We start from the raw sequence: 24,512 nt of genomic DNA, 5'->3' as shown, positions 1-24,512 counted from the left end.
CTCACGCCGTATGGTTCACCCATTGGAAGTTTACAATCCAGTGCTTTTTAATATAATCATAGATGTGTGCAGCTTCACGGACACGGCCAGCCTCAGAATATTTTCATCTCAAAAAAGTCGTCCCATTACAAGTCGTCCCCCATTTCCCTGGCAACCACTAATCTACATCCATCTCTGTGATTTCCCTATTGTGGGTCACTGGTGTGAAAGGAATTGCATAGCACGGGATTTTTTTTTGTTGACTGTGTCCTTTTCTTTACCATAAACTGAGTAACATTTTAGAATTTTATCAGCATGTATATATGGTGTGTGCATGTTTGAAAGTATATGGGTATACATGTGTGCAGAGGTGTGTATGTGTGTGTGTGTGTGTGTGTGTATGTGTGCTGATGTCACGTAACTTCCTTTATCACTTACCACCCTTTACAATGAGGCCATAGTCTCTCACTTAAACCAAGAACTTAGAGATTCAGCCAGACTCTCTTGCTACCTTGCTCCAGGGATCTTTGGTCTTTTCCACCCAGCCTCTTGTATTACAGGCTGGCCGTCATGCCTGCCCAGCATTTATGTGGGTGTTGGGGACCTAAACTCCCGTCCTCCTGCTTGTGTGGCATATGTGTTGTTACCTGCTACCCTGTCTCCCTGACCCCCTAAGCAACATTTTTTAAAAAGTAGATACTTGGCAGTGAATCCTGGCTTTGCAACCAATTGGCTATGTGGTTTTAAGCAAATGACTTTTGTCTTCGCTGCACCTGTTTTCCTTGCCCTCAAAATGTAGGAAGCTTTCCAGTGCTCATTCCTGTGTTCCTGTGGGGCTTCTGGGGCTTCAACCTGTGCCTCGGACATGGGAAGGGCCTAGGAGGAGAAGGTTCAGGGGGGTTTGTCTAGTAGAGCGGGCAGGGCGAGCGTCAATCTCGAAGCCCTTTGATCTCGCCCCTCTCTCCATCTTTCGAAAGAGCGAAAGAGCGGTAAAGAAATGAGCTCCGCTAGACCGCGCCTTCTCCTCCCTCCCTTTAAGAAGAGAGAAAAGACAGGAACGAATTAGCAGTCCCTCCGAACAGAAGGACAAAGCAAGAAAGAACGGAGAGAGAGCAGAGAGAGAAACGTAAGAGCGAGGCGCGAGGAGAGAGGACTCTCCCTCTCTCCGCAAGAGCGAGCAAGAAGCTGCGGCGCTAAGATAGTAGCATCCCTAGAGACAGAGATAAAGATGACCTATCCGAATCTACCGCTATACCTCCCTACCCCTTCTCTCTCCCTCATCCTCCCTCCCTCCCTACTTTCTTCTCTCTCTCTCTCTCTCTCTCTCTCTCTCTCTCTCTCTCTCTCTCTCTCTCTCTCTGTGTGTGTGTGTGTGTAACTCTCCCTCCGTGTTTTCATCTTTCCAAGCAAACATTTTCAGCAGTTTCCACAGATTTGCCCACATGGACCGCACTGAGTCCTGGACACAAAGGATCCTTGTGCATCTCTTGCAAGCTCCTGCTTGTCTGCAGCCTTCTGCACACGTGCCCCCTTTCCCACAGCAGTCTCATGGACCCACTTTGGCTCTGGGTTTCTGCTGTTGAGGAAGTATGAAAATTTGTTTTTCCTGTGTTCCCAATGCATGGTGGCAACTGATGCCCTGTGTGTGGCCTCGAGGAGGTGGGGAGAGTTTGGGGTTTGGCACTGGTCTATTCTGTCAGTGTTCCTGCATTGTGTCTATAGGAAGAGTAGGAGGGAGGTCTTCAGCTTGGAAAACCTGTCTGTTGTTCTGCAGGCTGCCCGGTAGGTGGGAAGTTGGGAAAATGTAATAGCTGATCCTAAAATCGTTGTGGGAATATCGACCGGAAATGGACTTGAGCCCTGTTGACCACTGACCATGTCCTCAAGGCTGAGGGTATGAGCTGGGTTGGTGTAACTGCAGTGCTGCTAAAATGAGCCATTGTCACCCTGCTCTTCCTCTTGGCAGTGTCTCACTAAGTGGCCGGTGACCTACAGTGACGTACTGACTATTAGCATCAACTATCAAAGTGACACCACCACGTTTAGGGAGGTCAGAGGACAGAACAAAAGGAAACGCACCCTTGCACCCCAGCACACTTGCTGGCCTTCCATTTGAGCTGGGGAGAGCTTTGTGACAAGCGGTGGACTTCTGCTGGGGTACTCAGAGGGCAGATCTGGAGAGCTAGCTCGGAGCTGCTGAGGGAAAGCACTCAGTTGACACAGGAGCTCTGGTTTCTCTGGTTTCTTTGGGCATTTTTATGTCTTTTCCACGTCTGAGTGTTTCCCTTGAGGAACTAGATCGCAATTTTGTACAGAGCAAGAACTGTGTTGTATCGTTTAATAGGAATGTGCGTTTTGTTAGAAAAAAAGTTTAAAAAAACTTAAATATGTATGCCCACACCATTCCTTTATTGACTTGTGGGTTCAGACACTGTCTCTGGAAATAGTCTGGCAAATGCCTGTAGACCACAACTTATCAGCTAGTTGGCATAATCCTAAGGAAATTCAACTATGTCCAAAGCAGTTTTTGTGGCTATCCCTGCTCCCTGGGACTCCCTACACCTGTGTGATATGGCGGAAAACCTGTCTGTATATTTTAGGGCCAAGAAGCAAGGTCTCTCTGAAGTTTCTAGGCTTTGCTGATGGTGTGATTCTCATAGTGAAACTTTAGAAATATGTCTGGAGCATCAGGCAGAACATCTCCCTGCTGCAAGGATGTTCTGGAAAAAGAACCCATTCAGTGGAGCCCTCCTTGCCTACATGGAGCGCCTTCCTCTCTGATGACTGTGAGCCTGCCTCTCTGAATACCCTGTGAAACAGAAGCCAGCATACCTGGTAGGCAAAGGCTCTGTTTCAGTTAAACTAGAGAAACAGGATTTATGACCAGCATGTTTTCTGTCACAGGGGGTGACTTTAAAAAAAAAAAGCCTGTTTATATAAATACTTAGAAAGGGCAAGACCATAAAATAAGAACTTGATGTTTTGCTTGTTGGGGTGTTTTGTTTGAGTTTTCTGTTTGTTTTTGGTGTTTTTCCTATGAAGAGGAAAGTTGAGGCTCCCTTTCCAGGACTTACTATCTCAGTTATGCTTAGTCTTTTAAAAGGAAGCTGTTTGGGAACTGCATTCAGAAAGAACTTCTCTGTGGAAGAGTTTGACAGTGTTGGGACCTGGGCAGTGAGTTCTATACTGGGGACCCCTGTTCCTTAAGAGCTGATGTCCATGGACAGGGTCAGTTTGGAGGTCAGGCCTGCTTTCAAAGAGTCCACTCCCTGTTCAACTCTTCTGTATTTGTTTCAGGATGGCTCCTGTTTTATTAGGACCTTTTAACCTGTGAGTCATCTTTGGAAATAGATATATGATTGAATCAGCTCTCGTTTGAAGCTTCTGTTGGCTCCCCTTGGCCCAAGAATGAAGTCCAGGATCCTTGATGTTGCATCAGACTCTGTAGGTCCTGGATCCTGCCTTTCTTATTAGCCTCCCAGCTCCACCGTCATCATGAATCCAACGCTGTCCCCAAAGTAGGGAGACTCAGTGGATTATGTTGTAGGATGAGCTCAGGAAAAGATTAAGCCAGTGTGTTTATTCTTTATTTCATATAGTAGTTCTTGTTTTTTTTTAAAGAATCCTATTTTTATGCTTAGTAGAATGGATTTACTTAAACCTCCAGGCAGACTCCATTTAGATTTGTCTAGAAAATGTATAGTCTTGATGTTTTGTGGAACCTTGATATACGTTTTTTACAAAATCCTGGTTTTATTTTTTAAAAGATGCAGATTATACTTTTTAAAGCAGTTATTTAGTCAGCTCTGCCTGATTCTTCCTATAATCATATCTGAAAACAGAATAATGCTTTCTTTATTTCATTCGCGGTCTCTTGTGCCTGCTAGAAGGCCCCGCTCATAGGTTCTCTGTCATTTTCGCAGTTTCTCTGTTCTTGCTGGTTTTCTTTCTAGCCTCTCCCTAGCCCAGATCTCTTTTGTGGTCATTAATAAAAAAGGGGGGGGGTTCATATAAAAGAAGAAACCAGTGTGTTCCCCCACCCCAGCTCCTGTTGCTACACCTTATCAAATCTGAGACAAAACTCCCCATTCTCTTTAATCAAGTGGCAGTTGGGCACCAAGTGTGAAGGGTGGGTGGTGTGGCTGTTTGAGCTGCACATGTTGTTTGGCATGGGCAATGGGTTTGTAGCCGTCAAAGATAAATTGGTAGTGAAGTAAAGACTACCCTTCCTTCTTGCATGATCATTCTGCCCAAGTCTGCCCCCCCACACCCGCTCCACCTGGTAACCTGACTCTCTTAGGTAGCAAAGCTATAATTGACTCATGAAATTGGCCCACTTGGTCCATGACCTCTTGAGACCGATTTATAAAAAGCTCTGTTAAAAAACAAAGGCCAACTGAAAATATAATTTTAATGGTGTGTGTGTGTGTGTGTGTGTGTGTGTGTGTGTGTGTGTGTGACATGAGTGCAGGTGGTTTTACTGGCCAGAAGAGGGCAATGGAGCAGCCTTCCCAAGAGCTAGAAGTACAGGCTGTTGTAAGCTGTGCAATGTGGGTCCTGGGAAGGAAACTCCAATCATCTGCAGGAGCAGCAAAAGTTCTTAACTACTGAGCCCTCTCTCCAGCCCCTGTTTTTTTTTTTTAAACAAATGTTATGCATTGTAATTCTGAGTTTCATTTTGAGTCTAATGTTTTTCGAACTTAAGCAACTTGAAAACTGTGGTTTGGCTCAGTTGGACTGGTTGCTGGTTACTATTAGCGTTAGCACAATTAGCACTGTCATCAGCTTTGATTTGTCTGGGTTTCACGAAGCCTGTGTTGAAAAAAAACAGGAATGCAAATGTATGAATTTAAGATATTTGAAACTTGGAATTCAGTTCAACTCTCTGCTGAAGAGCTTCCTGAAGACAGGCAGAAGTTTGTCACTAAGAGAGAGAGCATAGGAAGTCACTGAGTTTCCAAGCCCGTTAATGCTGCCATGGCATGGGCAAGCATTCCCAGGCTCTTCGGACTCAACAATGGCTACAAGATGTATCATCTTCTCCCAGACTCATGCTCTGAAGCCTTGATGCCCTCTGTACCTCAGATTGTGACTGTATTTGGACAGCAGGCCTTTGGAGATGTGAACAAGGTTAAAATGGGTCATATGGAAGGGCCCCAATCCATCTAACCAATGACAATATGGAAGGAAGACCCTCAGGGACATCAAACATAAGCTCAAATAAAGATATGAGAGGACAGTAACTACCTACAAGCTGTGGAGAAGGCATCCAGGATCAAGCCAACTGTTGACACCAGTCTTGGACTCAACAACTATGAGAAAACCGATTTCTGTTGTTTAAACTATCAAGCCTGAGACATTTTGTTACAGCAGTCCTAGAAAACTCTTGAAGCCAGCATGCCCCTCTTAAAGGAGCCACCTTCTTGACAGTTTCCTGTGTGGTAATGGGCCAGCATTCTCCCTTTTTTAATAGCTGAAGAAGCCAAGGCAGAGAAGACCCCAGGGTCAGGGCCCTTGGCACAGTGGGTCTGTGCCAACCACAGGCTGATCAGGAGCCATTTGCATCGAAGCCCAGCCCAGTCCCACAGGCAGAGTGCTTGCTGTAAAGTTGTGTCAATGGCCTGGGAAGAAGCAAGTGGAAGCATTTGTTCACGGGTCCTGGGAGCAAGGAGGCAGCCTTTGTTCTAGCGGACTCTCCCTCCTCTGTGGATCATAACATCTGAGAACTGATTCTGAGACTCTCTCTAAGAAAGCTGCGGGATGTGCGTCTAGCACCATGAGTAAGGAACGGAAACATTCCTCTGCCAGTTGGGCAGGTTTCTGGCGATTTGTGCTCAAGTTGCGTTTTCCCCGTTCCTGCCACAGCGAATGCTTCCGCCTCGTGCAGCTTTGCCACTGCTATGAGGCTCTTGGACAACTTCTGTGAGTGTTCAGATGTTGGAGTCTGCCCCTACTGTAAAATACAAGAGAGGAGGCTGCTTCTCAGTTTTAAAAATTCCCTGGGATGGCATCTCAAAGGTAGCCCCATTAGATGCCAGTCTACCACAGGGCAGGCCCTGTATGAGGCTTTCCTTGTCATCCCCATCCTGCTCCAAACGTTCTGAAGGGCTCTGGGGTAAATTAGAATGGGGAAGGCAGAAGGCAGGTACAGCATTCCTTCACCTACAAAAGCCACTGCAAAAGCAGACAGGAACATAGGGAGCAGAGCATCTGTGAACATCACACATGTCCCAGGCAGAGCAGCAGTGACAAGTGCAGTCAAGGCCCTTCCCAGGCATCTTCTGAGCCTGTTATGTGCCTGGCTCTATGTCATCCTGATCTGGGGTTGAAACCAGAAGGAACTGGTGACAGTCTCTGGAAAAGGACAGGGGAGGACCTTTCCTTTGGTTCTTTCCTTTGGTTCTTCTTCCCCTTGAAGGGTTCTATAAAGGTCCTGGCTTTCTTTCCCACTAAGAACCCGTTCTGCAGAGTTGATTCTGCCACAGAATCATGGACTCACTTGTTTTCCCCAAGCTTGACATGCCTTTAGGGCTATCACAAGGATTGTGACAAGGTCCCATGCCAACCTCTTCCAACAAGAATTTCCTGAACTGGGAAACAGTGGGAAGATCTGAAAGGTCTCCCTCCCAGTGAGTTGGGAAATGAAAGAAAATCCTAGGATTCCCGTTCCTGAGAAGAATGAGGGCAGAGCTATGATTTGAATATAAATTGCTCACCGTGGGTCCCTTTGATGAAGACCAGGTCCCTAACTAGTGATGGCCCCATTCTAAGGTGAGAGTTTTGCAGGTCACTTCCAGATTTGGAGCCTTAGCTGGAGGAATCGATCCCTGGGGAGTCCTTCCTAGGACCCCCATGGCTTCCTGTATCCTTCCCTCTGCCTTCGGTCTGCCTAAGGTGAGCTTTGCTCCCACCAGTCCTCCACCAAAAGCTCTGCCTCACAGCCCTCGGGCGCAGAAACAATGGAACCATATGATTGCAGAATAATTTTGTTGGGAATTTTACTGCGGCAACAAACAACTGAACACTCCTGGTGGCTGCGCCCACAGACTCCAGTACTGTGCACGTGGCCAGCGTTACCCGAGAGACGGGAGGTTGATGATGCTCACACGGCTTTATGCATGGTTTATACATGGGAACAATTCATTTACATGAATCTCCAGCTTGCTCCTTTAAGAGTCCTTTTAACAAGCACACACTGAATGACTGTTTCTCGCTAGGCACTGTTGCTCAGGAGTTGGGAGATGACTTTTGCAAGTCAATATTTTGGGTTTTAAGAACTACATCATGTTCATCACAGCTACTCAATTCTCATAGGTTAATAACAGCCCTAGATAGTGCCTATATACCTGAATGTTGCTTTGACTTTTTAAAAGCTGTATTAATGGGTATTAAGACGATTTGGCTTACAGTGTAGTTTCCTGACCTCTGAGCTAGAAACTGATGTAAACAGAAGAGGACGTTGCCTAAGTGGAACTTGAGCTTAGAGAAAGAAGGAAGGAGCTTGATCACAAACAATCCCTTAGTTATAATCGGGAACAATTCCCAAGGCTTTCCAGAGAGGTTTCATGGGGTCTCAGGTCCAGAAAGGGTATGGTACTAGAGTTTGGATCTAGATCAGCAATAACCAGGTGATAAGAAAGAGGAGACACTGTGTGGGACATTTTTGTGGCATGACTACAGAACGTCTGGAAACCACGAGAAGGCCAGAGGGATTAGTGTAGACTTCAGAGAGAGGCATGAGGCATTCGGGAGAGGGAAGGTGATGGCCAGTTCACACACAGCCTCGGGTCACAACACACCTCCTGTCTTCATCTGAGCCTGTGGGAAAAGCTAGAAACAGAGAATAAAAGGTTTGGATTGCAGTTTGGAAAATAAAGGAAATCTCGGGCTATTAACACAACAGGTTGGGGAAAGAGTAGGGCAGGGTCAGAGGGGTGAGGGAAAGGGACTGTTGCAAAGAAGGGGGTGACATGGGAGGTAAAGAAAGGAAGATAAGTCACAAAGGGTGACAGGGACTGGGTATGGAAGACAGGAGCCTACAGGTGGCCCTTAGGTATGGGGTTAGCAAATTAGATGGTTAGTGGTACTGATCACTAAGACAGGAGGTGATTGGCTGGGGAGGCCAATGCTTTTTTAGTATCTGTTCATTTGTTTTGCATGTGTGTGTGTAATATGTATATACACATGTGCATATTCATGAAGGTGGCTCATAAGTGCATCCAGGTACATGTACACAGGTATATATGTATGGAGACCCAACGTTGATATCAAGCATCTTTCTAGATCATTCTCCACTTTATTACTTGAGATAGGGTATTTCACTGAGCCTGGGGCTCACCAATCCTGCCTAATCTAGCTAGTCAACTTGCCAGAGGGATCCTTTCTTTCTGCCTCCCTGATCCTGGGATTACAGGCAACCACCATAGCTGCTTGGTTTATATAAGGGGACAAGTGCTTTATCTGCTTAGCCATCTCTCCAACTTGGTGTGTGTGTGTGTGTGTGTGTGTGTGTGTGTGTATACATACGTATGTACATTCATGAGTATGCATGTAGATGTGTGTGTGACGTGCATGCATGTGGAATGGTATATGCATGTGTGTGTAGGGGTGCACACATGTGTGCTACACCTGTGTGTCTTATCATTCTCCAGCTCCCTTTTTTTTTGAGATAGTCTATCACTGAACCAGGAGCTCGCTGATAAAGCTGGAGTAGCTGGCCAGTATGTCAGAGATCCTCCTGTCTCAGTCTCTATAGCATTAGAATCATAGATACAGACCATCACACGCAACTTCTGTTTTTCACATGGGTGCTGGGGATTAGAACTCAGGTCTTCTTGCTTGTGCAGCAAGCACCTTTACAGACTGATCCCAGCTCAGCATCTTTATTTTGAGCTGTCTGGACCAGAGAAGGCCATGGTGGGCTTCAGTCACCTTTGAGACACATGAGTAGAGGACGCGTCAGATGGGCTGCGTTGGCACTTGAGGGTGGGGTTGGAGATAATGGAGGACAGTCACTGAACTCTGAGGAGAAATTCGATCCTGAGGAAGAAAACAGGGTTTTAAAAGAGGAGAGGGAACCAGAAAGCATCCTGACGAGCCCTGTTACTTAATAGCAAGGAAGGAAGATGCATCCTAACAGACCAGGAAGTAACAACAGTGATGGAGACAGCGGGCATAGTGGAGGAAGTTAGGAATTCCCAGGAACCAGTCTCCTGGCTAAGGTTTCCCCAGGGTTGGTGCCCTGGCTATTGCATTAGATATCTGTTATCTCCCTGCTTTCAAGAGCAGCCACCAGTACTGGAGGCTTCTTGGAATAGCAGACAAGCCGAAGAGCAGAACCACTGCTCTTAAGGATGGGAGATCACCACAGTCCTAAGCAAGAGAGTGGGAGGCAAGGAGGTAGTGAGGAAGCCCAGACAGTAGAGCCAGACGTCCCATTCCCTGTGATGTTTAAGAGCTACATGGGGTGGGTAGAGGGAGAATTGGAGAAGGCTGTGGGATTAGAATTTTATTTGAAGATTATGGAATGTTGGCAGGTATCTTATTTATCCAAAACCCTGGTACATTTATTCATTTTGCAAACTCTGTATCTCATTTATTTATTTCTTTTTTGAGCCAACCGAACTCTATTATTTTTGGGTAGTGTGTCTACTATGGGCACTAAACTCAGTTTTATTTCCTTCCTCTCCTTATGAACAGGCATTTCCTGAGCATTTACTTTACAGCAACCATGAAGACAAGGTCCCAGAGTTAGACACATGAATTGAGTGTAGCCTGTAGGTTTGCAATTGTTCAATTCACTTCACTAGCTTTTTGCCAAAGATGGCTTCCCCCCCCCCCTCCCCGCGCCTCCTCTTCACCCTTAGGGGCATTGAGCAAAGTCAGTTGTTTCTGATTTCTCTTACTTGGAGGGGAAGAGGTGGTACTACTGTCACCTAGTGGGTAAAGGCCAGAAATGCTGATATACATCTTCAAGCACTTGGGGTGGGGAACCCCCTGACCAAGAACACAAAGCGTGGGTATAGTATCTACAGGGACTCTGAGGGTAGGCACTTGAACATGGGTAGATAACTGAAGATGAGGAGCTGGTGGGGACGAGGAGGACACGGTTATGGACAGATGTGATGTGACTGAACGTAGGACACAAGCCCAGGAGCCACCAGGAATTCAGAACAGAGGCACAATCGATACTAAGGGCAGAAGTCAGTATTTAACCTTAGAAACTCTGAGAGATGTTTTGGATTTTGCCTGTCAAGTGGGGAACCACTACAGCATTGCACATGAGAGGAACCAGATGTACATCTTAAGAATGGCATTTTAGAAATAATTGTTTATTTTATATTATGCAAGTGCATATTTTGCTTGCTAGTAACTGAAGGAGCCAAGTCTTGGCTTAAGATGTTTATAAAGCAACCTGATCTAGCCTGTGGGTTTTTTTTCTGCCTCCTCTTTGGCTCTTGGCTCCAGCATCCACAAGACCTCAGTTTATAATTCTTACGTACCAGAACTTCCTGTGGAAGCACCAAAGATTGTACACCTCCAGATTTCTGAGGAATGGCCTTCAGGCAGCCACTTTAACGTCTCCTGATAGGGAGTTCTCATGTAGCGGTTAATTTTTAGGCACTCCAGCTGCAGTGGCCCCTGCACAGAGAAACCCTTCTGGGAAGTGTGCTCATGGGAAATCACATTCAATGAAGGCTGCTTTGATCTGTGTGTGAACCTGGTGCCCTCCCGTGACCCCTGTCCTGGGTGCTGCCTTCATGTCCTCCCTTCTCCAGGAAGAGGACTTCTTAGCCCACCATCCAGTGTATCCCTTCATCTCGGAGAGAAGGCTGGCTTCACAGAGTAAATGAAACTTAAAGGAGCCTCCGACCCCCAAATCTGTTACCAGCACAGGCCCCACTTTTAAGCTGCCCTTCTGGTTAGTAGGGCCTGACTATACTTGACCGTCTCTCCCTGCCCCGGACCAATTGGAGGAGATCAAAGCTTTCAGGTGGAAGGGGCTGGTAGGACCACATGGGATAAAAGTTTTACCTAAGTCTCCATTGCTTAGGAAAGCGAAGAGCGAGGGTAGTCCCATCTGGAAAATTTCCTTGGTAAACCTCCCATTTGGGAAAAAAGAAAAAGCACCAAGACCAATTTTCTTGTTTAATAAATGCATCTTAATTCTTTGCATATGCAAGAGTGGGCTTTGGATAGGGCCTAGTAAACACTCCACTCTCTGTGATGGGGAAGGAATGACTTTCTAGAGAGAATACTGGACCCCAGGCGTAGCAGAGTTTCCTTCAGGTGTAGTCTTTGAAACTGGCTGATCACCCATGAGTCCACAGCCCAGAAATACCTGGAAATGAAGAAAAGCCATAGGCTAGGAGCTGGGTCACAGGGGAGTCCATGTGAAGCTGACTCTGATTGCCAGCTCTTTCTTTTGTCTTCTTCCCATAAAGATCTCATAATAGGACACAGAATTCTCTGGGTTACAGGTTGCTCGTATGCAAAATGAAGGGGTTGTCAAACTGAAGAACTGGTGGTGTTTCTGGTGGTTTTGACCTGTGTACTGCATTCCAGTTTGGCTAGGGTTTTTAGTTTCCTGTAGCACTAAGAAAATTCACTTTATGCCCAGCTTCCCCACTCACCCAAAGAAAGGGTCTCAAAAAAATGTTACTGAACATTTTTCATGTTCAGTAACATTTTTTTGAGAAGGGAGCAAGAGGGAGGAGGAGGGGGGTTCTTATAGATGAATATTTGCGATCTCTTGCAGCAATTAACCCCTGGCTGGGTTGCTTTTCAAATGGTCTTTGAAGGTTTGTGTATGGGGTGGAGAGATGACTCAGCATGCCTGCTGTTCTGGCAGAGGATTGGAGCTCAGTTGCCTGCACCCAGGATGGGTGGCTCCAAGCCTCTTGTGATGCCATCAGATCCAGCATCGGTCCTGTATTTCTCTGTTGGCACACATATGTGCATACACCCATAGAGACATACACACATAACTAAGAATAAATCTCAAAAAAATTAATATAAAGTAAATTATATACTTGTATGAAAATGGCCTTGTGTAACCCAGTACAATGTAATAAATAAATAAATAAATAAAATGTTTCTAGCTATACTAAAATGGTGAGTTATAATCCCAAGACTAATTACTATGGCTATGTCAAATAAATTAATTAATGGGTCTTTTCTACTTTTATACATTCCGTTAATTGATATAATTGGCCCTATTAAGTAAAAGGCATCATACTTTTTTGAGAAATAATAAGGGATGGGAGAAAGATGACTATGTATTTGGACATAGACAAAAAAATGTTAATATGCAGAATTCCCACTTAAAGCACATTAGTTTGTTATATGGCACACTAGTGCATTTTTTATTGGTCCCTTGGCCACCGATGCCTGTAAAATAGGTCGCCAAGGAAGCCAGAGGATAAAGAACAGACCGGTTTGGCTAGGCCCCCTAAGCACTTGGGTCCATCGTCCCTCCATTCCAAGTATCAGGAACTGTAAGCCCCTTGTGACCCCGTTTCTGTGGACACACCACTGGGCTTTTGTGTCCTTTAATGAGCTCAGAGTCATTTGGAAGTATGCACTGGGCTCCACAAAAGGAAATAGTAATATAATCAGAAATTATTCTATTTCAGCACTTCAGCGCTATTGCTGCTATTAATGTCCATTATCACTATATTACCTGAGATGTGTTTAACAATCACAGTCACTAATCAGGGTGCCTGTCCTGGAAAATGTGCGTTCTCTCCATCTGGATCACACTATGTATTGTGTCATTTGCTGTTTTAAATGTTTTTCAGATAATTGGAAGCTGCTACCTCAGACTTTGAAAAGCACCGTGGCGGGTGAAGCCCTGCGAGGTTCAAAGCCGGTGCCTCCATCAGAGAAATGATGTCATTTTCATACAAAATAATTATAATATTATTCCATGATTACATGGGGGTGAGGGAGTAGTCTGTTTTAGTTAGACTTTTGAAGGTAGCCAATCGAATCCCATCCAAGCCACTAGAGGTTGTGAATCCCCAGCACATGGCATTTTGTATTTGTTGGAGGCTCTGTCCCCAGAGTCCTTGAACCCTTTGCTGACCGTGTGGGGGCAGACATAGAGGGCCAAGGAGTTCATTCCCTGCCTGTAACCCTCAGCCAAGGACAAATGGAAGATGAGCAAACTGTTCCAACTTCCTGGCCTCTGGGATGAGACAACAGGAAGACGGACTCTTCCTTTGCTCTCAGAGGCTCCCTGTGGGATTAGCTTGCTTGCCCACACTATAATGTGCTTAGCTAGGGCAATTCCATGGGCTCCCTTTTCTTCTTACCTTACGTACCTAATGCCCTTCTGGAGCATCTAAGATAACTCTCCAAATGAGGCACTTATCTCACATCCGTTTCCCAGTTCTGCCTGACAAGAGAGTTCCCCTGGCCTCCCCACTCTCCTCTCTCTCTTTCTGGAGACATCTCGGGGATACACACCCATTTGTGCAGGACCTTGGCAATACCCCGAAGTCTTGGTGTTTGAAGTCTTCATGTTGAGAAATGAAAATTCACAATGTTTCTTTGAGTCTGGAAGGTGGCAGGCATAATTTATTTTCCCCACCTCTTTTCTTAAGCATCACGACTCCATTCAAGTGAGGCGAGATGAATTAATCTAAGCCATATGTAAAATGCCCAAGATCAATGCCCTCGTTCTGAACGTGTATCCATGTACACTTAGATAATTTATGTATAATTTTAATAGATTTGTCAACAGCAGCCCTTCCTCATCTAAACAGGCTGCTTGCAGACAGACCACTTAATTTGCTCCTCAATGTTATTTTTCATACATGGTTGCTGCTCGGCCGACAGATCCCAGATGATCCCATTATAAACACATTTGACATGGCCTCTGCCGAGGGGATGGGCATACTCAAGGCCTGCTCCTGTGGCAAGCAGTGCGCCTTCCCCACCTCTCCCACACATAACGATCTGAGAATAGACACCCAGGCCCTAGTCACTACCCGTGCACCCACCCATGCTGAAGAGAGCTGATGTCTGTCACTAGAACATAAGGAGCAGTTGCTTGCTAGCAGTTTCCACTTCCTGCCTGTCTCTGCATGAGGGTGTTTAACTCATCCTCAAAGCAGACTAGGGGTGGGGAGTGGAGCACTGTGTACTGGCCATAGATGGAACACAGTGAGAAGTAGCCTGGCTTCCTCATGTCTTGGTGGACAGGTCTGAGAAGCCCCCATAACCTTTTAGAGGGTCCGTTGCCAGACTAAGTCCAGTTTGCCCATAGTGGTTATTTGCTTAGTAATATATTCACCATTACTTCGGTCCCCATTCTCTTGTGGTACTTCCTGAATTAATTCCCGAAGAGACAATTCCCAGACTAAGTCCAGCTTGGCCACAGTGGTCATTTGCTTAGTAATATATTCACCATTACTTCCTTAGATCCCCATTCTCTTGTGGTACTTCCTGAATTAATTCCTGAAGAGACAATTGCAATCTAAACCTTTATTTCGGGACATGTGTCCCTCTGAGTAGCTCCCTGTTGGTCTTCCAAGCTCTCTGATACCCTGATGCTCAGATTGGACCAGCATAATGTCTTTCTGGTCCTCCTAGCCCAGTGCTCTCCCAGCATCAACCACAGTCAGTCTGACCAGCAAATTGGATGGAGGTGGGTCATAAAATGGGAGAGAGGCCAACTGGACCTGCTTCCAGCTGACATGCCTGTTTGACTCAGGTCAGGTGTCTCTGTCCCAGGCATTAGTTTGGAATGGAGACCAGAATTGGAAGGTAGTTGCTAGGTAATGCCAAGAGTACACTATTTAGGGGTAGAGATGCTCCTCTTCTTCCAAAGACTAATAGGAGAGCTGACTAATTACTTGAGCCATTTCTGTCCCTTGCGGTGACTGCCAGGAGTGCCCAGTGTCCCAATGGGAAGATGCTCTCTGGATGCGGTAATCTTCAAAAGGCCTCTTGTGACAGAAAGCGCCACATCAACTTCTAAATTTTCTCAATGGAGTACGATGTGTGTAATGTGTAATAAAATATAAATAGGCCTTTCAGAAGCATCTATGTGTTTCATTTTATCAACCTTTAGATGTGCTAAAGCCAAGTATGGTTTTATATGAATTCTAGATGGTATGTGGTATTTTTATTTGCTACTTCATTGCTAAATGTTTCCTATAAAACTGAGGAGGAAAAAAATACACAGTCCCACATATAAAAGAAGCAGATGGCTAAATGTGACCGTGGGAAGAAGCAGAGAATAGAGAGCCCCTCCTTGTTGGGGAGGGGCCGAGGTGGAGTGGAGGGAACCTCGCTCATTAGCAATTTGCTTCCACTGTATTGGGAGTAGACTACAAGTATTCGTAAGAATCTACAGGTGTCTTTGTTATTTTTTATCCTTTAAATGTACATATAAATGAGTATGTATTATTTATAAATGTCTTTGAATTTAGAAACATCAAGCTTGAAAAGTAATGCAGCACGGAATATTTGATTTAATGCTCACTGGAGAGTGGAGAAGGGGCTTTCTGCAGGAAGGTTGTGATGTTATCTAGCCTTGTCTGGGGACTTTTCCTGCTAACTCTTCAGTGGCAGTGCAAGTGTGGAAAGATCCTCAGGTGGAAGAAAACACAGAGGCCAAGGAGTTGGGAAACCTGAGTTCTCGTCCCACCTTTTTTTGCTGGCTAGTTGTGCGACCTTGAGTCTGTGGTGCACACTTTCCAGCAGCTGTTTCTGCTGGCCGCCTCAGAACACCATCCCCGGCAGCCTATGGTCTTGAGACCGGATGCCTTCCTGCAGACTGCCCTGGGCTCGGCCTGGCTGCATAGGTACAGCTCTTATTTTGTACAAGAGCTGTGTGGTTGGCGAGCCATCGTGGGGTGGGGTGGGTGTCTGTATGCACGTGCACATATGTGGGACCAGAGCTCAAACCCATGGGTGATCATTGTGCATGCTAAGCCAGCACTCCACCACTGAGCTGCACCCCCAGCCCCACAGTTTTCTGAGGAACTATGCAACCCTGCTGCATCCAAGCCGCTTACCTGCACATGGTGGTAGACATCAGAGAAACCTAGTCAGCTTCTTGTTCTATTTTCATTTCCTCGGCAGTTTCTACATTGGCCAAGAAAAACAGCCTACTTACAGAAATTCCTGGTAATAACTGCTTTCTGATTGGGTATGGAGAAACATGCCTGTCTGTGGTTTATTTTTTGAATGGATAATTCATCATATCTGGATAAAAAATCTCATAATCTCCGTAGACTTTCTTTCACAATTTTGTTTCCTTTGAGAGTATAGGAACAGCCTCAGATCCATTCAAGTAAAATAGCTCTTTGATGGCTGAGAAAGCAATGCCTCCCAGACCCATTGGAGGCTTTTAAAGGGGGAGTTCTCAGCTGCTGGTCTTCAAGGTTAGGACTCTGGGCCCGGATTTTGGTTAACCAGTTGCTGGGGATGGGGTGGGGCCAGAGGCCCAAACTGAATATTAATTAACTCTCAGTACCACTTGATATTTAGTGTTATCATCCCAGTTAGATGGATGAGATGGAGCTGATGGGAAAGGAGGTGGGGCGTATGGCGCCACCTTGCTGCTCATTCGCAGAGCTGTGACGTAGACCCAGGTGCCTTGGGTCAATGGTTCTCAACCTTTCTAACGCAGCGACCCTTTAGTACAGTCCCTCATGTTGTGGTGACCCCCCCAACCATCGGATTATTTTCATTACTACTCCATAACTGTAATATTGCTATTGTTAAGGATTGTGATGTAAATATCTGTGTTTTCTGATGATCGCAACCCACAGGTTGAAAACCACTATTTTTAGATTCTTCCACATTCTTGCCTGTGGCATAGACTAAGCTAACCTCCTGCATCAGTGCATCTGAAACATGAAACTCCAATTATACAATGCAGCCAACTTCAGACCCTAAGTGTAGAGAAGGATTCAGACCTCTCTGTATGTCTTCAAGGATGAGAAATACATACAGAGCCTGAAGCCCACATGGAAATACCCTACGAGGCTACTTTCTGCTAGCAATCCTCTTTAAAGCTGTTAAGAAATCAAGGCCCAGTAAGGCAGGGGACACTGAGGGATGCTCAGCAGTACCAGACACAGCTAAACTATTCCAGACCCTGGGAGTGGGCTAGAAGATCACCTAGCCCTACTGTTTCTGATTTTGTCTCCAGCCCTCTGACATATACAAATGTGTTTCTGCTCCTTTCTGGTGTACTGGCTACATTAGTGATTGGGGTACAGATTGCAGGCACCCTTAAATAACCAGGCAAGTGTTCTTCCCAAGAAGAGACAGGCCTTACACTAGAGGGTACTGGTGCTTTCATTAGGCCCAGACCTAAAACATGCTTTTGCTAGGTATGAGTTCCTCTGGGGATAATGCTGAGTCCCGACTGGTGGTAATGTATATTTAATATTGGAGCATGGCTGTCCCTCAAAGCTAAGCTGATCTAAGCCAGAGCCCAGAGCCCATGGAGAATAGGCTAGGGGCCAGCTTGCCTGTCTGTGGGTTGCTTTTCTTCCATGGCTTCCCCCACCCCACCGCCTCCTGGCCTATTGTTTGATTTTATTCCCCAAGACTCTCAGCAAGTCTTGATTAAATGTTACAGCCTGGCCCCAGGAGCTGTCAGGGGGGAATCCAGGGGAGAAAGTTGTCCACACTTGAGTCCAAACTTTAAAGAGACAGCGTCCCTAAGAGCTGCGTGGAGCAGGAATGGGCATGATCATCCCACCTGTATACCTAGATGGGACTGGACAAAGGGGGTGCCATGTGTCTCTCTACACAACAAAGGAAAGGAGCCCCCACCCACCCTGGTCTAGTTGGTAGAGCAGCAGCTGGCCTGCCTGTCCGTGAATTAGGAATGTTGGCGCTGTCCCGCCTCCCAGGGCACTTGAGGCAGTCTAATGAGGCAGAGGAGATGCAGAAATGCTCCACACGGCCCACAGTGCCAGGCAAATGTGAGGCGTCATCATGAAAAGCTTAAATTTATGGGTCTGAAGGAGAAGCAACATCTGGGAAGGAATTATGGCAATTTGAAGGGAGGATGTGGGCTTGTTTGTAAGTGCGGAATCTGGAAGCGATGTCTGGTTTTTTTTTTTTTTTACAAACTAATTTGTATTCTAGTCAGAAAACTATGGTGTGACTATCTTCCAGATGTTCAAAAGAAAACTGTGGAAGATGAGTTACATCTTGGAGGCATTTTCTGTCTTTCAATAGGCTTCACTGAGCATCTAGTATATGCCAGGTGTACCCCCTCCACTGACATCTTTGCTGCCACCATGGGCAAGTCAGGATGCAATAAGTCCCATCGGCGGGTGCTTTCAGTGTCCCCTCACTGGGGAGCTTTTAGGAAGCGCAAAGATCCTCCCAAATCTGCCCCGGTGACAGAAACATCTGTATAAACATGTGGTGGGTACCAAGGATGTGTGCCATCATTGAGTGATATGGTTGGGTTGGATGTAACATCATTAGTTGCTGAAGGGTTTGCGGTTTAACAGGGAGAAAAAATGGTTTGGGAGAGTATGATCTGTGAACTTTATTTCCTGAAATGCCTCAGTCAAGATTTCTGGTAGTCTTGGGGTAGCATTATAGGGTCCATTCAAGTCAAGAGCACCCTGTTTTCCTTATCTCGACATTCTCTTTTACCCCAGCGCAATGAGGAGAATAAGGGAAGGCTTCATGATGACATTGTGAGGGAGGAACAGACGGGAGATGGGACAGGGGAGAGGCTAGTGATGGCAGAGAAGAACTAGGGAGTATGAGATCAGAACACTGGGAAGAGCCTCTTTGTCTGGACTCCTCAGGGTCCCGGGACCAGGATGATGCTTCTTGGCTGGGAAGCTCTGTTTTAAACCCCAGGATTTAGCACAACCCCTGTAGCAGCAACAAGGCCCCCAGGGAGCCTGTTGCTGTGGGACTGGTGTGACTTAGCTCGGGCTGACATCACAGAATGCCAGAGTCTAGGTGGCTTTCCCAATGAAAATGACTCCATGGTTCTACAAGAGTACCAAAAAAGTCCTCATTGTCCTTCTAGTATGCTGCTCTCCCGGCATCAAGCGGAAACCCTCCCCCTGTATCCTCATGGGGAAGAAGGGGAGGCCTGCTAATGATGCTTCATCTTTTATGAAGGTACCAGTTGAAACGTTCTATCAGCTTGGGACTCTCCCCCTTATAGCCACAGTTATAACTATTGCAGTTAAGTTCCTACCTTCAAATGCAGTCATGTGGGGTATTAAGGTTTCAACAAAGACAGGCTTGGGAGCACACAAATCAGTCTGAATAGTAAGACGAGAGAGGAAGTGGCCGAACTCAAGCACCTGTCAGTTAAGCCAATGATAGCTAATGTGTCTGCTTAGGATTCTGAACAGTGAGTGCTCTGTGTGTCACAGAGGAGAGAGGGAGACAGGAATCAGGGTTTTCATGACAGGTAGGTGGCAAAAGTCATGCCCTGAAATAAGGATCTAGGAATAATGTCCTTTGGCAAAACTGTCAGTTCCCGCTCGTCATCATCCTCATCTTGATGGAGGGAGAGAAGGGCAGAGAACTTGATCCAAGGAGGGGTAAAAATTTAGTCCTTGGAGTTGGGGGAGGGTGAAAAAAAATCTTACACATCAATGGCTTGTGGCTCCAAAGCGCTCTGACAAAAAAAAAATCTTACTCTTCAGAACTTAATTCCTCTTATTAGGAAGAATTTAAATGTCATTTAACTCAACTTTTGTCTTGTGGGGCGGAGGACGATAATGAAGAGAGCGAGTGGGGAACGCTGGGTTAATCATCTTACTGATTGCTGAGAACTAGAGAGAGTTGCTCGCTGTTGGCAAGTGTGTGCTAGGCGGAGGAGGGGAACTCTAAAGCAGGGCGAGGTCAGTTGACCCTACCAGGCTGGTAGAGGGGCTGTGGAGTGGGACAAAGATTCACCAGAGACTGAGTGAGATGAGTGTGATTCACTAACACCTTTAACCTCAGTTAAAATTCAGTTCGGGGTGGTAGTTGTACAGCAAGCCTAGCACAACTCTCGTATCCTTATTGGCAGGTCCCTGGTCATCTGGAACAAAGGTGTATGAACGTCTGGAGCTCAGTTCCTGGCTTCCTCGTTGACTTCTTGTGTGACTTGAGAGGACTCTTATTTGCCACGAGCCTCTGTTTCCTCATTTGTAAAATGGGAGATAATAAAAGTCACGGGTTCACCGACTTGTTAGAAAGAGTAAAGGAGAAAATGTGCATGAGTTAGATTTTGCAAAACCTCAAGCGTCGTGGAAATTGTGTTATTCTCTAAGCAGGCAGCATGGCCTCAGCAGACACAAGCTTGCTTTGACAAATGTATGTCTACAATAAAGCTTGCCAGACAGGGCCTCTCTAGCTGTTGAAAACAGGTAACGGATCTCATTGGTGGCCAACCCTGGACCTTAATGGGAATGGAAAATCTCTGCATGGTGCTGGGTGAACTCTCAGAACATGTTCTGTCTTTGTGTCTTCACTCTCTGTTTTAAAAGCAGAGCCTTTCCGGACCCCACGGCCCAGTGAACTGTTGTGAACCTAAGGGATAAACTAGATGCTTATTTTTGTATTGGCGAGATGCCTGCAGGCTTTGGTGAGCCCATGGTTGATATTATTAATGGATGGCCTGTTCTTCTGTCTTCTGGAAAGAAAGCAAGTATGAATGAGTGTTCCCTCTACGGGATGTGTTTTGAGTGGATGTCTGAGTCTGATGCCAAGGCTGCTGGGGAACCCTGCATCCAGGCTGATAGGAGGTGGGATTGCGGCTAGGTTTCTCCTTTCAGCCTATGGCCTCCAGCTCCTTTCTTCTGCTTTCCAAGAAAGACTGAAACTCTGTTGCCTAGCCAGCTGAGGGTGCTGGACTGCTGAGTGCTAGAACCATAATTGGGGTGTATGGTCAAGAGTCAGGCATAGCTGCTTTCAGATCCTGTATCAAACAGTAGAGTCCCTAATTGGTTTCTCTTCTCTGCAGGCAGTTTCTCTTTGAAAAATTGGTGTCTTTTATAGAGACGTAAGGACTCCTAGGGCCCTTGTTTATAATTCTCTTGGCTATCAGCTTGGTTCATGTTAGGAATCATCTGGACCTAACAGGCTTTGAGTTGAAATGGTTCTTTGAGTTCTATTTTGAAGTCTGTCAGCATTTAACCCAAACAGCCCATTCTGGGTTCTTGTTTTCATGATGGTCTTTGTCATGTCAAAGTTAATCTCATCTGGTAAGTACCCTGGGGAAGGCAAAGATTGTAGATTCCATTTACAAGCCGTGACGTTACCTGGTGGATTTTAAAAATAAAGAATTATATGTCTGTCCTTTTGCTTTATCATGTTATTTTCCTTAAGATTGTAAGTTGCCCTTTGGTAAGTCAATGGAGAAGAAGGGATCAGTTCGACTTGAGGTAACCAAGGTCAGGTCCCCAGGTCAGGTGTTGTTGTCTCACCTGATGTCCCCAAATCATTCCCAGTTCCTTGTGACTTCTGAGATTCCACCCTGAGATGTTTTCCCAGGCCATGATCTTCAGAAGCTGCAAGTTTTACAAAGTTATTATGGGATCAAAATTATGACTAGAGCCAAGGGTGTTGATGCATGCCCTTAAATGCAGCACTCAGGAAACAAGAGACAGGAGGATCTCTATGAGTTCAAGGTCCATCAGGTCTACATAGCGAGCTCTAGGAAAGTTAGAGAGAGAGAGAGAGAGACCCTGTCTTACAACAACAACAACAGCAAAAGTATTTCTAGAAAAAAGGTTATTCATTTTTATTGACTTTTTAAAGTTAAAATATGATCACCTCATTTTCTTCCTTCCTTTTCTTCCCTCCACTTCTTCTCACATACCATCCACCCTACTCCAGCTCAATATCAAGGGTTCTTTTTAAGTACTCTCTCTCTCTCTCTCTCTCTCTCTCTCTCTCTCTCACACACACACACACACACACACACACTCACATTCTCTCTCACACACAAACACACTCTCTCACACACACTCTCTCTCTCACACACACACATACACACACACATAAGCACACACATGTGCACAAAATGCCTAAATGTATAAATGTAACATACTCCGTCCATTTAGCATTACTTACAGGTATGTGATTTCAGGACTGACGGCTTGATGCTAGATACCCATTAAGGGGGTTCATACCTGGAAAAGACTGTTTCTCCTGCTCTTAGCATTCCTTAGTTGCCTGTAGTTCTTTGTCTGTGGGTGGTGTTCTGTGAGACTTCCCACTTTCGAGTTAGCGTTTCTGTCAGTTCAACCATATGGCTGTCATTAAGTGGCCATATTGTTGAGATGTCATGAATGAAGCTTCCCTGTCATTTCTAGGAGACACCATCTCACAGCAGACTTCCTCCTCCTCGTAATGGTCCTGCCTCCTCTTCTGTAAAGGCCCCCAAATCTTAGGCTCAGGCATTATGTTGTAGATGATTCCGTTGGGGCTGGTACCCCACACTTACTGGTTCTCTGCATTTTAACCAATTTCTGTAATGGTCTCCATCTGTTGCAATGAAAAGTTTCTTTGATGAAGGGTGTGAGCTATACCTGTCTGCCAGCCTATGGATAAATATTTAGAATACAGCTAGGAACGATGCTCGTTTAGTAAGGTAGCTGCAGTAGGTTCTCCTCTGAGCTCCCTGACCTTACTAGCCCAGGTTGGTTGGCTAGTTTTCTCATATCAGGTGCATTTCCCTCTTGTTACACACTGTTGTAGCGCCAAGATATGAACACCACTATCACACCCTCAGGGCAACTGTGCCATGCTGGCTCTAATTATGCTTCACAGGCACAATTAGAGCCTGGTTCATTCTGATCATTGAAATTGGGTTTCTTATCATTTAAAAATCATTCTCTATGCCAAGTAGCTCATTATGGCAGAATGTGGATGGGTGAGCGGGTGTCAGCTAAGAAGAGAAGATGACGAGTCATAATCTGTTGTGTACTGCTATGGCTTGGGTACCAAGGACCTAAGATTCAAGTGTTAAGGTAATAGCATCTATCTGTTCTCAGCCCCAGATCTGAGTGTAAGGGATAGAGGTTGGGTGGGACAAAAAAAATCAGCAAGGAAGGAACAATATGACTAGATAGATAAACCACTAAGACATAGACTAAGGCTAGATGTGAGCTAAGAACAGCTAAAATCCCCTTAGGGAGAGCACCTGGTGAGAATGGGTCAAAGCATCATAACTTGGGAGCTCCTTGCTGGGGACGTGGAATGACTGGTGGCACTATTGAACTTGTGATACTGAAGAGGGGACAATGCTGAGGACTAGTAGAAGGGCTCCATAAACTGTGTTCTCTAGTTTGAGAAATAAGAAGTGGGATCTTAGGAATTAAGTAAGTTGCCTGGTATCACAAAACCATGTGGTTATAGAAAAATTGTTGTTGTAAAGTCATGTGTTTACAATCCCAGAGAACCTAGACAACAATGAGGACTCTAAAAGAGACATACATGGATCTAATCTACATGGGAAGTAGAAAAAGACAAGCTCTTCTGAGTCAATTTGGAGCATGTGGACCTTGGGAGAGGGTTGAAGGGTAGGGGAGAGGCAGGGAGGGGAGCAGAGAAAAATGTAGAGCTCAATAAAAATCAATAAAAAATATGCAAAAACACCATTGAAATGGAAAAAAAAAGTCATGTGTTTAATCCTCTCCAAAAGGAACAAATAGGTTCAAATGTATCATTTGAAGAGAGTCAAATAAAAGAACAAATCACAAAGGCATAAGTGCAGTAGAAAGATCCCACAATAGCACAATATCGCAGCGCTCATAATGAACATAGAGGTAATTACTGCCTATAAGTTGCAGGGGGCAAGAGGAGGCAGCTATTACTGGAACCTAAAAGGGGAGGGATGCCCTCTCCCTCAGCTGGTGCGGTCACTTTCTCCTGAGGAACACAGCCAGCACTTGAAGACGCAACAGGGCCCAACCCATACTCAAGCTCCTACTGATGCCCACGTAGGTTGACCCTAACCAGATGTCAGAACCATAGTGATGCCCCACATAGATCATGTGTGCATCTAAGGACACAGAGCAGGCGTTAGAGTAGGAAGCTGACCCAGATGAACAGAATGTTACCAGCATGCTAGCTAATGGGTCTCTTCCTATCAGGGGAAGAACCTGGCTTTTGCATGTGGGTTATTCCAGTCAGAACTCTCACAGCGATGGTCCCTAGAAGTGGTGCCTAACACAAAAGAGTAGGAACACAAGGCTATCGTTGTAAGAGTAAGTCATAGACAGGTCTGTACTCCCTCCCCACTACTGTCCCTTTAGCCTTTTCTCTGCCCTATGCTGTATTCATTTGGGTACAACTTGGAACATGGGTGTCGTCTGGCTGGAGAGACTTGAACTACCTGGGCGGAGGAAGAGAAGAGCAGATAACCTCACATAGATTTCTGAGAGATTTTTCACAGATGTCTGGTGGCAAGGATCCTCATGCTTTTGATTGACAGCCTTTGACAGTGGCCTACAAGTCCCTCTGCACTCTAAGTGCCCCCCCCCCACTCAAGCTTCTTCTGCTGCTGGAATGTCCCAGCTCCAGCC

Source organism: Arvicola amphibius, chromosome 2 (assembly GCF_903992535.2).
Source record: "Arvicola amphibius chromosome 2, mArvAmp1.2, whole genome shotgun sequence".
Taxonomy (NCBI): Eukaryota; Metazoa; Chordata; class Mammalia; order Rodentia; family Cricetidae; genus Arvicola; species Arvicola amphibius.
Note: the sequence above shows the minus strand (reverse complement) of the source record.